This window comes from Pelmatolapia mariae, unplaced genomic scaffold, assembly GCF_036321145.2.
Source record: "Pelmatolapia mariae isolate MD_Pm_ZW unplaced genomic scaffold, Pm_UMD_F_2 NODE_ptg000810l+_length_23907_cov_1, whole genome shotgun sequence".
Lineage (NCBI taxonomy): Eukaryota > Metazoa > Chordata > Actinopteri > Cichliformes > Cichlidae > Pelmatolapia > Pelmatolapia mariae.
The window spans coordinates 9,040-23,907 of record NW_027052487.1 but is presented as its reverse complement, the minus strand read 5'-3'; the positions used below and the strand labels follow the sequence as shown (position 1 = coordinate 23,907).

The following is a 14,868-nucleotide window of genomic DNA, read 5'->3' as shown; positions in this document are numbered from 1 at the left end:
TATTCTTCAACTTGTGATGATGTTAGCCTAAATGTTTGAGGATGTTGGTACCTTCGGTGTTTTTCGGAACCTGAGTTTAAAGTCTGAATAAATTAATTAGCTAATCTTTAAACGAGGTTTGAAGTCAGAACTACTTTTTCACCCACTTCCCACTCACCGATCCACTGTTTTTGACTGTTGCGTTCCTTTCGGTCGGAAATCGCGACATCAGGTCGATCCATCCAAAAGTGAGATTGAGTCTAACAAACCCCGATATTCATACCCCAGGCTGCAGCAGTGCATTTAAACAGCATAACATTGTACAACTTGTGATTTGTACAATGACTGTTGATATGTCTCGGTGAATAAGTCATGCTAGGCGCACTGACCAGGCTGTCTGTGAACATGCTTTTAACTGTTAATCGCTGTATTGTTAGCAATGGACGAACAACTCCGCTTTGCTACGAACAAAAACAAATCGTTCTGTCTCGTTTCTCTAACTAACATTAATGCCACAATTTTCAAGGTAACGGGAACGCAGCATTAGTGCACTTGGACATACGTCATTTCCGATTTTTTTTTCTAAACTTTATTTATCACATTTTAGACATACAGTTAAGTAAAACAGGAGCCACATAAAGTATAACAGTGTGGTATTACAATGAGGAACAAAGACAGTGACAGGAACAGTGAAATAGTACATAAAATAAAGTAAAGTAAGGGAAACACAAATAAACAAGAGTTTGCAAGAGCCAAAATCAAGTTAGCAGTCTTAAACGGTTACAGATGTCAACAGTCTTGAGAGCCTTAGTGTTCTTTGATGAGGACATTGTCCTTATATATTGTGCAAGCTCCATTTTTAATACAAGAAGTTCAGGCTTTCTGCCGAGGACTTTGTTTTTGTGTATGTGAAATTTTGCCAAAAATAAAACCAAATTTATAAAGAAAAAAACATCATTATCCTTGTCTTTAAAATTATAATAGCCAAAGATAACATCCTTATAGTATAACTGAAAATTAGGGAGAACAGAGTCAGCAATAAACTTGTGGAAGTCCTTCCAGAATTTACATGTAAATTTACATGACCAAAACAAATGAGAAACTGTTTCAGGTTGCTCTTGACAGAAGGTACAATTTACATTTATTTCAGCCACAAATTTGGACAAATATTGTTTGGTGGGGTAAAACTTATGAATCAACTTAAAGGAAATCTCTTTAATTTTGTTCGTTAAGAAAAACCTTTGTGGTAAAGTCCAAACTTTTTTCCATTCAATATCTGTTACAAAATTGGCCCAATAAAATATGACTGATGGAAACAGAGACCATTGCATCCTGAAAGAGAGATCTTATTTTGGTATTTATAGATTTATGGGAGGAAAAGCAAACATTGCCAAGGGAAGAATGTAACACATCCGGGGGAGTGACCTGTAGTGGAGCACTGTGGGAGCATCTGAGTAACATGGACAGACCAGATGGGATCGCATCGAACACTATTGAGAATTCTTTAGGCGTTATCGGTACATTGTATCTCCTGAGGAATTCTGAGTAATTATATAGGAGTCCATCTTCTCTATATAACTGACTAACCAAGATTATTCCATTATTAAACCAGTTATTTTAAAAAAGCATCTTATTTTTATAAATAATATTGCAGTTATTCCAAATAAAACAGTTTTGTGGAGAGAAATTGTGTTTGTAAATCAGTGCCCATGCCAAAAGAATTTGTTGATGAAAGTGAGAAAGTTTCAGTGGTATTTTCAGAATACTATAATTGCAGAGCAGTAGGAAGTTAAGGCCGCCTAAATTAGAGAAGACATGATGTGAGATAAAGTTCCAGATAGAGGTGGGATTTTTTAAATACTTTTTAATCCAGTTTATTTTAAAGGTGTTGTTAAGAGCACCAAAATCAATAAAATTTATACCTCCTTTATCATATGAATTTAAAGCTACTGATTTACGCAAGTAGTGAGTTTTATTTTTCCATAAAAAATTCTATAATAATTTGTTAATTGACTTACAGGTTGCATTATCAACATGTAGTGACTGGGCAGCATAGGTTAGACGGGAGATGCCTTCAGCCTTCGATAGCAGAACTCTACCCTTCAACGACAGGTCTCACTGCAGCCAATGATTAAAGATTTTTTGGGATTTATCTATAATAGGTGCGAAGTTTGTAGAACATCTGGATTGCTCATTTTTTATTATTTGAATTCCAAGGTATCTTACAGAGTTTCTTACAGGTATTCCATGAATAGAAGTTGCTAAACAACCTTTAACTGGTAGAAGTTCACATTTATGCAGGTTGAGTGAAAGCCCAGAAGCTTTAGAGAATGGCTGTATATTGTTAATAGCCACTGAAACTTGTGAGGCGTCCCTGAGGAAGAGAGCTGTATCGTCTGCCAGCTGACTTGTGAGTATTTCTCTGTTAGCAATGACCAGGCCTTTTAAGGAACTGAGTTTAATGTGTGAACTAAGGAGTTGCACAGAAAGAAGGAATAAATATACAGACAGGGGGCAACCCTGCCTCACTCCACGCTTTAGAGAGAATCTTGGGGAAGTACCAGAGGCAAGCTTTATGGAGCTGTTACTATTGGAATATAGTGTCCGAACAGCATTACAGAAGGATTGACCAAACCCAAATTTATTTAAAACAGTAAAAATAAACTCATGCTCTAAGGAGTCGAACGCCTTGTAGAAATCTAAAAAAAGAATAAGACTATCATCCTGTACAAGTTCTGGGTAATCTATTATGTTTAAAACTAATCTTATGTTGTTTGAAATATGACGATTCTGCATGAATCCAGACTGACTCTCATCAATAACTTTATCTAATACAGGTTTCATTCTATTAGCCAGAATTTGTGCCAATATCTTATAATCATTATTCAGTAAAGAGATTGGTCGCCAATTGTCTAAGAGCAAAGGATCCTTTCCCGGTTTTGGAATGAGGGTAATCAAACCTTGATATAAAGTGGGAGGGAGTGCACCTCTATCCATACTTTCCTTAAAAACTTCTAAAAGAAACGGGGCTAAACTGTCAGCAAACTGTTTGTAAAACTCGGCAGTAAGGCCGTCAGTTCCAGGTGATTTGTTAATCTTTAGATGTTTTATAGCATCTGCAACCTCGATCAAAGAAATTGGTCTGTCGCAAAGCTGACTTTCCTCCTCATTCAGCTGAGTAATTTTGTCTAAAGAATTAAAAAAAGACAGACAAGCTTCAGGGCAATAACTAGAAGAATAAAGTTTGCAATAAAAGTTTGAACAATATTTTGCTATGGTATCCTTATCATTAGAAATTGTCCCATTAATATTAAGTTGTAGGATGGAGTTGGTGTTAGACTGATGCTTTTCAAGTCTGAAAAAATAGGCTGAATTCTGCTCTCCTTCTTCGAGCCATTTTCTGCGAGACCGAATAAATGCTCCGTCAGCTTTGCGTTTGTAAATCTCATCTAACCTATGCTGCAGGTCAACCAGTTCTATCTTATCAGATTCACTGAGAGTGTCTATTGGTTTGGAAGTAAGACATGTGATCTTTTGTATCACTTGCGTCTCATCAGATCTTCTTTTCTTTGCCAAATCACTGCTATATTTTCTAAAGAATTTTCCAATTTCATATTTCAAAAGTTCCCAGTTGCTACAAAATGTATTATCTGCGAGAGCTTTATTCCAATAAAGTTTAATGAATCTCTGAACTTCATAAATCACTTCTTTATGCTCAAGAATGGCACTATTTAGCTTCCAATAAGAGGCTCTAGTGATTTGGGAGGATGACAACGGGATTGATAAGCTAACCATTTTGTGGTCTGAGAGTGGTGTAGGATAAATATCCGTTTTAACTTTTTCTAAATCTTTTGAGATAAGCCAATAATCGATACGTGAGTGCCTGGTTTGAGTCTTATTACACCATGTGTAAGCTATCTGAGATGAATGAGAATCCCTCCAAGAATCGACTAAATTAAATCTTTGTGCAAACAATCTTATGAATGAGTTAGAGTCTGAACTTCTAGAAGGCCATCGGTCCAAATAGCTGTCAAACACTGTATTAAAGTCTCCACCAAAAATAATAAAAGAATTGGGATATTTAGATAACCAGAGCAGTAGGCGCTCCTCCAACCTATCAAAATATAGTTTATTCTCCCTCTGACAGTTAAAACCATACATATTGACTAAAATATAGATAGACTGAGCAGCCTCAACTATTAGAAAAATGTAATGACCATCTTTATCTATGTCAGAATTCAAGATTTTACCATTAAATCTTCCTTTAAGTATGCAAACACCAGCAGCATGCTCTGTACCATGGGACATCCACAGATCATCTCCCCATTGCGATCTCCAAAATGTTTTTTCTTGTTCTGTTGAATGAGACTCTTGTATAAAACAGAAATCTGAGTTGAACTGCTTGCAAAACAAAAAAATAGCCTAACGTTTAACATTGTTTCTTAAACCTCTTGCATTTAAAGAAATAACAGACAAAGACATAAAGAAAGTAACAAAAATTAAAAGTGACAAATAAGAAAAAGCTTAGACCAAGTAAATGAAGAAAAGTTGAATTCGGAACCTGGTGACTTAAGAGAGTCCTATATAAGATGAGAACTGCAACCCCTGAGTACGGAAATTGTGAACTTGAATAATAATAAGAGTACAATAGCCTAAAACGATAAAACCAATGTGGTAAAAATAAAATAAAATAAAATAAGTAAACGCTTCACATATGGGCATTGAAAGGGAGCTTATTAAAATTTTACTCGCACCATTTAAATAACTAATTATTCAAAAAAGAATAAAAAAATAAAAAGAAGCTTATTCAGCTTGCTCATAATATTTACAGCAAAAATATTGTAGCCAAACTCAAGACCAATAAACTTATAACAAATAAACTGTATCAGTTTAACTCTGATCGTTTTATGAGTCCAACAACAAAAACAAACAAACAAACAAAAGAACAGCAGTGAAACCAAGTTGATCTTAAGATACTTCAGTTTTCACCTCAAAATACCTTGGATCAAATTATAGGGGTGGAAAAATCTCTTTTCCCTCCACGAATGCACGACCTCCTACGAAGAACGCCAACTTGTTTTCTTTGCGCGCAGCTTCCACAGCAGGCCAGAGTCTGTTTCTTCGGGCGCGATTGTCAGGGGACAGATCCTCAGCCAGCTTTAGGTTGTTACCTTTCAGGTAGGTGGACTTCTTAGCAGCGCGCCAGACAGCATCGCGGTGGATCCTGGATGTAAACTGAATGATGATTCCCCTGGGTTGGTTGTTGTTGGATTTCTTGGGACCGATGCGGTGGACGGTGTCAACGACGTCGGGGAATTTATCTTGCATCTCCGGTAGGACCAATCTACAGACTTTGATCACCTCCTGCCGCACGTCCTGCTTGTCCTTCTCGGTCAGACCGTAGAGCTTCAGATTCCAACGGCGTGAATAACTCTCCAGGTGAGAGATGCGCTTTTCCTGTGCTTCAGCTATTGCTTTATATTTTTCGAGCTGTGCTTCAACGCTGACAACTCTGCTTTTTATATCATTTAACTCAGCACAGACAGCATCAAATGACTCCTTAACAGCTGTGATGTGTTCAGTGTTCTCTTGGACAGCTTTTTTCATCTCGGAGATGACTATGGAGTTGTCACTCACCATTTTTTCAAGAGTGTCCGATCTCGAGTTAATCAACATGGTAAGTGATGAGAGCTGGGAGAGAACCGTAGATGTCTCTGTATCCGCGACTTTTCTTAGCTCACCAGCGGGAGAGGCACATGGAGTGATAGGGAGCGGGGGAAACTCTTCTTCCATCCGTGAATACTGAAGCGGTTCGGAAACTGCCTCCAAATAGTCGTGCATGGAGTCGATGAGAGTATTTTTAGTGTCGGCGGGCTTCTCAGTGGCGAGAGAAGATTGAGCCGCTTGGCTAACATTAGCAAGTTTGCTAACGGAGCCGCTGTTAGCTTGCAACTTCTTAGATTCGGTCTTTCTCTTCTCGGGTTTGCTCATTTTGGTTCACAAATAGATACCAAAACTAGAAGTAAAGGATGACTATTGCGTAGGCGCAAATAAAGTCTCTGTTCACTGTGTGTAATATATATTTTAAAAAGGGCCAGGTTCGCAGAGCTCAGCGAAACGTGACTGCTCAGAGCGCCATCTTGGGCCGTTCCCATTTCCGAATTCTTCCAGCCACTGAGCAAAGATGACCCTACGTCACAGTTACTGGCATTGCATCTGACCAATCAGCCCTGGCTTGCGGCATTTAAATGTCCTTCGGGAAATATTTTGCAATCTCACCTCCGTAACACTGTAACTCAAACTACCAATGGTAACTCGATCAAACTCATTCATTCTGTAGTTGAACTGTTGGGCTAAATGTTGAGGTGGGAGGTGTCGGCGTAGGTCTGTAAGAAAGAAACTACATATTTTTTTTTGGCATAATGATTGTGACGCCTCATTTAATCGTACCGCCAATCACAAGAAACCAGTGGAAGTGACGGTAATTCGGGCGTTAGAAACATGCTCGATTTTTTTTTTGAAATCCACGCAATGCATTATTAACATAGGATGATGATGTTCAGTAGTGTACTGGATCCTGGTTTGTATTTTGTAACTCAGTAATCCTGTGAGAAGACAGCACTGTGCAAAAGTCTTGAGTCACCTGTGATCTCTAATTATAATTATAATTAATAATATTAATATAATGTTCAGAACAGGGGCGATTTTAGCCCATTTTCAAATTAATCAAAGCATCCCCATCTTATTTGGCAATATTTGTTGTTTGTGTGACACACTACTAAAAATATAAAAAACATACAGTACGTAATTGAGATGGAGCATTTTAACAACAAAAGTATAGATAACCCCCCCCTCCCAAAATGGTTTGTTCCAGCTCGGCTCTTCCCTGCTCTGGCTCCGTTGTTGCGATGAGATGGGGACTGAGACGCAGCGGAGCGGAGGTGGAAGCGCCTGGCTTAAAACAGGACATATTAGCTGCGTTTAACCTTCAGTTACTCTTTATATAGTTAGGTAGGAGTCAGACTGTGTTTCTTTTTAGCTGAAAAACATTACATCAGGTAACCTGCAGTGTTGAAAACGTGTTTCCCGACTATGTTTGCTGCCCTACAATCTGTCCTGCTCTGTAGTGAAATCATTGACATTTGACCGTCCTGTTGCTCCCATTGAAATTTATACAGCCTATTTAAAATCTAAAACTTAACATTGTCCGTAGCCTGCTGCTGTTACCACTGTCCTGTTTGAAATGTAATGAGAGAAACTGGTTATTTTGTCATATGTGCATGTGCCGATATTGAACCCAAGGTACTAACTAGCTAACTGACTGGATGCCCATTAACCTTATAACTGCTGTTGTGTGTGTTTGTGTACAGAGAGACAGACAGGTTCATAATGGATATGAGGAAGGTTTTTCAAAAAAAGGAGCCACATTCAGGTAAAAATGTAAGATCAAATGATCCATCAGTAAAGGATAATGTTGGATCAATGTTTCAATATCTATGTGGTTTGGTTATTTCCTTTTTTGGTTGAAAGTACACTGAGAGAGGATCTTAATAGTATTTTTGTAATCTAATTGAATACAATCTATTTGTATATGATTGTCAGTCCAAAGAGGGAGAGAGGAAAGAGGAGAACATGGGGAGAAAGTACAAGGTCAGGAAGAACCAGGTAAGAAAACAGACAGGGAGTACTAACAGGCAAAACAGAAACTGTTAAACTGGCAAAGGAAAAAAAAAAACCTACTAATTTTACTCATACAATCTGGAAGTTGTGTTCTCCGTAAGCTGCTATACGGAATCTGCAAAACAAACTGGGCTGTCAGCCCTGGCACTGCATTACTATATTGAGCTTCAGTCACAGTTGCCAAAAACCTTTTGAAGCTCAAGAGTGAGGCTGGTGCCATTCCAGATATGTTAACATTGTCCATCTTCTGGATAATCGGATCTTCCCCACACTGAAAACTGTTATTCAGGTTGCCCTAACAAACCCAGTTTACAGCTGTAGCTGTGAAAGGTCTTTTGTCTTAAGTCAGCTCCATACCTGCCTGAGAAGGACCATGGTTTAAAGCAGACTAAAGCAATAGATCTTTCAGCCCAATTCTACTTTTTCTGCATAATCCATGATACAAAATATAATCAAATTGAAAAGGCTCTTTTTAAAACCTGTTTTATTAGTTTTAATCTCTCGCAGAAAAAATCACGGATTTAGTAACGCAGCGTTCCTACGGGAAAGTAACAGTAATCTAATTACCTTTTTTTGCAATAGTAATACCTTTATTCTTTACTTGAATAAAGTAATCGGATTACCCATCTCTGATTACTATTGGAAAAACGTAAATAGATTAGCCTACTGTTACTTTCCCGTAAGCACGTTGCGTTACTAAACCGTGATTTTGTTTGTGAGAGTGTCTCACGATAATGACGTATGAGCGTGCGATGTAGAAAAAAAAAACTGATAACGTAGTAGGAACATGCAGCGGTTAAAGCTTGGAGGTAAACTTTGAAGATTTATTCTGGAAAAATGTGGCAAACACATTAGCATCTGCTGAGTACTGACACTCTTAGCTGGAATAAAACTTCTTTTTATGGAGAAAAAACAACAACAATTGGAGCAAGCCTCTTGCACGCTGCCACGGGGATGTGAAATTCACAGAGAAACACCCAGATCCACCCACTGACATGCCGCCACAGTGGTCATGTCAATGACCGCCACAGCGGCCTCTCCCCGCCCAACTCCTAAACATTTGAAAATAGATTTAAGAGCATCAGGAGTCAGTGCTGCTCATTGTATTTATTTTATTCTGTGTTTTACTTGAATTATTTGAAAGAGTTAGTGTAAAGACACACACACAAAGGTTTATTTTATATGTTGGAATGTGCAGACAATAGGTTTAAATGTTAAACTTGACGCAGTGTGCATAATGTTAAGAGGTTAAAAATAATAAAACAAATTTGAAAAAGAGACTTTCATTTCATAACATTTTATATGATGGATTATGCAAATGTAGGATTGGGCTGAAAGGTCTACAACTGTTGTATTACCTATTCAGGTTTTGTATCATGTTTTTAAAAACTAATAAAGTAACTAATTACATTTAAAAATAGGTAATAAGTGTAAATGCCAGCAAAGCCACTTTACTTTGCGCTTTTATTTTGAAGAGTACCTTAGCACTTCCTCTTTTATTGTGTCAGACTTCCTGTTCTGTTCTCAGTGAAACGACACAAACACGTTGCTTCAGAGTGAGTAAAAACGTTTATTTTTTGAAAATATTCATGCAAAACTATGTTTTTTATTTACCTGTCACATGCTATAACTTTGGAAAGTTACACAATGTGGTTGAATTCGGTTTTTTTTTGTATATGCATGTCATTTGTTTGTGGTGTGGAAAGACTGGCTAAGAGATGCGCATGGAGGAGGTTGGCTAGCTGGCTCAGCATGATTAGCACCCTTGGAAGCAGAAAGAGGTTGGTTTAATGATTGTGAATGATTGTTTATGTATTTAAGAGACAATGGTTGTCATTACTTCGTTTCATTAAATTTTGTAACATAAATTGTTTTACAAGCTATTGATTTATGTCAATGTCACTATTTGAGTTAATCAAAATAATTTTCTATAGTAAAATGTGAACATTTCTGCACTTTCTACGTAAATGTTATAACGGCATTTGTTTGTGCATCGTTATAGTTTTCACGGTGCCATATTGTCGGTGGTTTAAAGAGGAGAGAATAAAGTTGCATCAGTCGAAGCTCTCTGCGTCACGTGTGGTAATTCCAAGTGGGCAGCTACAATAAGTAAAGTAACATGATTACCTTTTTGAAGAAGTAATTAGTAATTAATTAGTATTTTCAAGTAACTTAACCAACACTGCTAATAACACAGCACAATACTTAAAACAAGTATTGTGCTGTACACATTTATGGATCGATCGTCGATCATGTTCCCTGCCTCCGTGTGTGGCTCCTCTCTCTCTTTAACTTGGAAATCTGATTTGAGGAGGGAACATTCCAGATTAAAATTCCATCTGGGAACTTGCAAATTTAGATTTAATCTCAAACAGAGTGAGCACCTAAAGCAAAAGCAAGAGCTGAGATAGGATCATTGGTGGATATTTTCCTTTTCATAGCTTTCAGATTTTGCTCATCTGCTGTAGATTTTTTATGCCTACCACTTCTTTTACATTGCTGCTGTTCAGCCTACTCTATGTTTTTTAATAACACACTGCACACCACACCAGATTTTCCGCTGATAACTTTAAGTGAATCAGCTTGTTCGTGCAAAATTGTTATGTGTCAAACGGAGTTATCTTTGGTAGTTTTCAGAGAGAAAAAGAATCGGAAACAATGTTTTGTTTTTTTACCAAAAACATTGCTGTTAATATGGTCAAAAAAATCCAGTCCAGCAGTCCAAAGAAAATCTTTGAAAAATGTTGAGAAAGCCTGGAGGTTGACCACTCAAGACCACTTAAACTAATAAGTAAAAGAAAGTCTGGCTCAAGACTTTTGCACATATTGTATGTTTGCTTTTGGTCAGCGTGTTGATCTCATTACAGTCTGTCTTTACATGTAAATAGCATATTCTTATCACTGAGTCTTTTCCCTGTTATACGCTGTGAACAATATAAAATAATCATATTTATTAAAAATTGGTTCTGAACAGTTAAAACTGATAACAGGACATAAATGTTTAACATGACATATCTGTGGGTGTCTTTAGAGGTGAGTTTGTGGTTTTCCTTCCTGGATTGCTTCTCCTGATTCATCCCTGGCAAATATTGAAATACAGTAAATACATGATTAGCCCTTTACTGTATCGTCTCCTTAGAAACTCTTATGTGTTGTTTCATGATTTAAAAATAGTTTGCTCTTGCATTTTTTGTGTAGTTTGTTTGGGGTTTCTTATGTTTATGTTGTGTTTTGTGTGGTTTTTCAGCATCTCTTATATTTGTTGGTGTTTTCTTTAGTTGCAGTGGCTTCTCAGGGCCACAGTACAAATATTCCAGTGCATTGTAGTTTATTCACAAGTTGTTAGATTTTTATAATTTATATGTCTGTCATATCACATGAATTTAAGTTATATGTCATTACGTGTTGTTTTCCTTCAATGTGTGCTCAAAACGTTGTCTCTTTGCTTTTGCAGCTTTCTGTTCGAGTCTTTTATGGAAAGAGAGAGAGAGACTGTTGCTCTGCCAGCCCATCATGACCCTCACCATCGTCATGGTATTAGACCTTTGATCAGTGTTTCTTAGTTGATTTACAAGTTTTTATTTTATTTGAAACATTTTCCTTTTCATTCTTAACTTGCTTAGTGTTTATATTTGCTTCTCCTTGTATGTCCCTATTGCTTTATTCCAAAAAGTGTGGGCCAATGACACCTGGTGGATTGCAAAGCTACTGCAGGTGAGCCACAGTAGAATGGACTTAGTATAATAAAATTGGTAATAGGAGTTGGTTAGAGTGTAATATTACTCATTACCCTGGACCAAATTTATTGCCCTTGTATTGAAATTTGTGTCCCAGCGGCAGGTTGGTCACACATCGGCGTTAACACTTTGCATATGACTGGGCAGCAATTTAGAGCCAGCAGCCTCTGTTGTTGATGGTTTTTTTTAGTTTTAATATCATTGTCACTTTCTTTTGTAGTTTGTTTCAAGTGAAGAATACGATCATTTTCTAGTTTTTAAGTGGACAGCAGCACTCTTGTCTTTATCAATGGCTGCCTTATTGTATTTAGCCTCAAGTTGTTAGTTCTTGGTTGCATTAGTTGTTCTATGTGTTTGTTTCTCTTGTTATTTGTTGACATTTAAGTTCATTCCTGTTTCTGTGTTTCCCCATTTAGTTATTGTTTCTCACTTTATGTATATTTATTTTGATGTCTTCTTATCTCCTTTGCATTGATTTTATCTGGTTTGTGTTTAGTCTCAACATTCCATCCTGTCACGCAGTCTTTGTTTGCATCTCATTTTCCTAGCTTTTTCCACAGCCAAATAAATTACCACAGCTTTATTAAGGAGTTACTGTATGGGGCTGGACTTTAATATGTGTTTTAAGAAAAAAATATTCTCCTTTCAAGCCTATATGTGGGTTTTTTCCCCGTGTTTTTGTTTATGTGTACACGCGGAATGAGTTTCAGTTAACAAGAATAAGAATGTGTGAATGAGATGGAGGCAGGTTAACAGTGAGGTTTGTTTTCATCTTCTACAGTTTAGTTATTAAATCTGGTTCCTGCAGATAATGTGCTGATAATAAGTGAACATAATGTGTGAGAGAAAGCAGCCTCTCATTATAAGACACTGTGAGTCTCTGCATGCTGCCTTTATGGAGCTACAGCTGTTTGTATACACTGAACAAAAAGCTTTGTAGCTGTATACTGACTCCTGACACTACAACACATCACACTGACACACACTGACACTTTTTTGACATGTTACATCCTTGTGTGGCCGTCACAGACAGAACAGCTGACTCAATATGAAAATGATTCTGAGGGAAATATTGTTTTGTGTAAACCAGCCTGAAACTCTTCAGCTCTGACCCACCATTTTATCTCATAAGGAAGTGATGTGAAAATAAGAGGTGACTCTACTAAAAAGTAGTAGAGGCAGCATTTAGCTGTAGCCTCCATAAAACCACAGCTGTTCTGCAGAACTTTGTCCACCTTTGATTGTCTTTAAGTTGTGTTGGAGCCACAGAGAGCAAATCTTTGTTCTTTATGGAGAACCAGTGAGGCTGTTTGGACTTTGCTATGAAACATCAATTCAGGAGTCTCTCAGTGCATCTGTTTACAGTGAGGGACAAAGAAGCAGCAGAAACACACACAGAGAAAACATGGAAAAGATGAACAGCAGCAAATAGTAGGAGGTTGTGTGTGTGTGCTGCATCACTTCCTGTATCAGTTTGTTGAGCTAAAAAACTGAAAGGAGTCAACACTCACTGTTTCTGTTGTTCTGAAGAGATCTCTGAAATCCCCAAGGAGACGTGTGACCATCATGATAAAAAAAACCAAAAACATAAAATCCACTAAAATCTAGAAAGTGTAGCTTTGGTATCCCGACTGCTTTCCTGTAAATCAAAGGATACGGGAGGAGGTTTGATGAAAAACAAGTAAAAAGTTACAAAAATAAGGAGAAAAACAAAAGTAAAATCTGCGTGTAAATCTGTGTGTCGCCTTGTATCACACAGCCACAAACCAAACTAACCTGTATTTCCGTGTCATCCTGTTTTCTACAGCCCACACCCTGCACCTGTGTGACAGCAGTGTCCATAGCAACAACTCCTTAGCAACCACATTCCTTTCTTATCTGCTCATTCCGAAGGTGGGACCATGAGACATAAAACAAAGTGACAGATGTATGACAGTTTCTTTTTGTGTTTTTTATGTAACTACCTTCTCTGCTAACATGTGGGGAGGCGTCTTTCCACCATGTCTGTCAATAAATGAAGATAAAGTCTGGGAAATGTACAAGGTCACAATTCCAGAGTACAGTGAACATATTTATAAACACAATCAGCAGTAAAAAGTACTTTCTGTTTCAGTCTTCAATGTGATCAAACACAACACTTACAAAGTTCATGTAGAGTTTCAGGTTTATTTAATCATTCACAATGTCAACTCATGCACTCAACAACATGCCAGAACATTTTAGAATCTACTGCTTTCTTCCCTTATTATTTAACAAGAGAATAGAACTGTATTTATTCATTTTGAAGAGATTACAATATCAAAGTCAACAATAAAAGGCTGACACATACAAACACTTGAATAGTGACGTGGCGTTCCCTACAGCTGGGTGTGTATTACATAAAACATCGATAAATCCTCTTATCATGACCTGGTTGTTTTTAGTCCAAGCAGTGCTGGATTACAGCAGCTTCTGGTGTGCTCTATGATATAAAGTAAAATGCTGTTGAAAAGTTCAGTCTTGATATGTAGAACCAAACAGGATGAACAGCTAAATTCTCTGTGTTTAAACTGTCCCAAAAAACTCTTGAGGTTCATAAAAACGTGAAATATTTATTACTGATCAAACTAATGATGATGATGACATATACAGACAACGATGCAAGCTCTATGTGCAGGCAAATACTATTGCAAATCAGCTTCTGTTCATTTCCAGTTAATCAGGTTTTGTTTACAGCGTATTGCACCCTGTGATATACTGCCCCCATGTGGTCATCTTAAAAACAATGTGGAAGCTGCATGTTGCATGTAACGATGCAATGAGAATCCTTCGTAGAAAACTTAGAGGAGGTAGTGCCAGTCAGATGTTTGTAGCTGTGGGTGTTTGGACTTTTAATGTACTTTTAAGAAATGTAATGTTCACATTTATGCTCTAACAGTATAATTTTAGCACTCACAGAGACAATGAGTGGTTCCTGTTACTCATCCAATCTGAGGAAGCACTGGTTGAAGTGTTTATGTATTTATTGTTTTCTTATAAGTAGTTGTGTATTTTATGTATATAATGGTTTTGTATCATTACAAATATTTGATGTTTTCTTGTTGTTTTTTTAGACTGTGGACATAAAGTCTGCTAATAAAAATTGATTGATTAATTTATTAAATGACTGAGTAATGTAGACTAAAACATAATTGTAGGTTACTGTGTTCCACTGTGTTCAGTTCTGTTCATATGAACAAAAGAATTCACTGCATCTACATCGTAATCTGCAGATAATTGGAAAAAGTAAGAATAGTCTGGGTAAGTAAGAATACCCAGACTTGTTTGGTGTTTCAAATCTTTACTATTATTTTGAACTTTAAAAACTGTGTATTTACTGTATCTTTCTTACCATATTACATAAAAAAGGTATTTCACTCATTTAGTATATATATCAATGTATATATCGAACAATATATTTATATATTTATATACATTGAGAAAGTATAGTCTA

General features: G+C 37.0%; 1 long non-coding RNA gene across 1 annotated transcript; it reads left to right on the top strand.

Moving 5' to 3' along the window:
* The first annotated feature begins 9,109 nt into the window (after positions 1 to 9,109).
* On the top strand, positions 9,110 to 14,491 carry LOC134623650 (uncharacterized). The gene is made up of 5 exons (XR_010093417.1): positions 9,110 to 9,215; positions 9,366 to 9,440; positions 11,114 to 11,193; positions 11,333 to 11,373; positions 13,204 to 14,491. It is a non-coding gene; the product is annotated as an uncharacterized LOC134623650 (long non-coding RNA).
* The last annotated feature ends 377 nt before the right edge of the window (positions 14,492 to 14,868 follow it).